Below are 1,655 nucleotides of genomic sequence, written 5' to 3'. Positions count from 1 at the left end.
TCTCTGCGCCTAGCGACCCAGGCCACGCGCTGGTGGAAAAAAAAAACGGGGCCACAAATAGCTAATCTCCGCGCTGGGGTATTGCCTTCCGAAGCGCTGCGCGAATATAAGAAATGATGCCCTCGTGAGAGAACTCACCGGTTCTCTCGCGAGCTGGCAAACTCGCGGAATCTCCAGATTAATAAGACGCCGGCCCGCAGTAATAGGAAACTAGGAGAAGCCATCCAGGCGCGACTGCGGTCCAGGATGTGCTGATGCCCCGTAATCTCGGAAGAAGCACGCATCACCAATTCTGCTCCCCTCGCACCCCAGTTCCACATCTGCCCGCCAATTTATCTTTTTTTTCTCTCTCTCTTTCACGCTCAGGTACCCGCGCCTTCTCAATGGACAATGAGCTCACCCCCGATTTCTTACAGTCAGATCTTCCAAGTGCACATATTCGTCCCAACGCACACAATCGTAATTGGTGCGATTACGCGGGCTGTTTTTTACGATAATATTTGGCCGCAATAGAGTTGCTGTCAACATTGCTGCAATGTGGCTGCAATACAGGGTGAAAAGTATTTAAACCGACAAACTCTGGGAGGTTGTAGGGGACATCAAAACAAATATTTTTCCCTAATATCATTTCTCCCTATGAGGAGTTTTTAAACCGGTAGAGGAATATTCCTCTAGTGGCAAATTAATTAAACCGACAAACACTTTTCCATTTTTTTATGACCAAGAGACAACACATTAACACAACCCAATTTCAATTACATTAGATTTTCAAAAATGCCTCCATTGACACGTAAACAAAGGTTACACCGTCAAATCGTGTTCTGTCTGACACGGGCAAAAACCCCAGGAGTATCCTGAATTGTTCCTGCTGCTGCTGCTGCTGCTACTATCAGGGCAACCAGATCCTCTTCTGATGCAACAGGAGTTGCGTAAGCAAGGTTGCGCATCTCTCCCCACAGCCGGCCGCGGTGGTCTCGCGGTTCTAGGCGCGCAGTCCGGAACCGCGCGACTGCTACGGTCGCAGGTTCGAATCCTGCCTCGGGCATGGATGTGTGTGATGTCCTTAGGTTTTTGTGTGGGGAGAGATTCAAATGGCTCTGAGCACTATGGGACTTAACAGCTGTGGTCATCAGTCCCCTAGAACCGCGCCAACGGCCTCGCCGCAGTGGCAACACCGGTTCCCGTCAGATAACCGAAGTCAAGCGCTGTCGGGCTGGGCTAGCAGTTGGATGGGTGACCATCCTGTCTGCCGAGCGCTGTTGGCAAGCTGTGTGCACTCAGCCCTTGTGAGACAAACTGAGGAGCTACTTGATTGAGAAGTAGCGGCTCCGGTCTAGTAAACTGACATACAGCCGGGAGAGCGGTGTGCTGATCACATGCCTCTCCATATCCGCATCCAGTGACGCCTGTGGGCTGAGGATGACACGGCGGCCGGTCGGTACCGTTGGGCCTTCCAAGACCTGTTCGGACGGAGTTTAGTTTTTTTTAGCCACCTGTTTTGTTACACTGAGTTTGTTGTGTACATCAGACGAGAACTCGACAAACGAGCGAACTATGAATCTCATAAATGTGATTCATCTGCGACCAGAGCTATCGGACGTCAAACGTAATTCATACTGAGTAGGCTGAGATATCAGACTGCGATATATGTTTGA

The 1,655-nt window shown here is 50.4% G+C and overlaps 1 pseudogene; it reads left to right on the top strand.

Moving 5' to 3' along the window:
* Positions 1-1,147: 1,147 nt before the first annotated feature.
* On the top strand, positions 1,148-1,265 carry LOC124552835 (annotated as a pseudogene).
* The last annotated feature ends 390 nt before the right edge of the window (positions 1,266-1,655 follow it).

The sequence above is a fragment of the Schistocerca americana genome, chromosome 10 (genome assembly GCF_021461395.2).
Source record: "Schistocerca americana isolate TAMUIC-IGC-003095 chromosome 10, iqSchAmer2.1, whole genome shotgun sequence".
Taxonomy (NCBI): Eukaryota; Metazoa; Arthropoda; class Insecta; order Orthoptera; family Acrididae; genus Schistocerca; species Schistocerca americana.
Note: the sequence above shows the minus strand (reverse complement) of the source record. Positions and strands in the feature narration are given on the sequence as shown.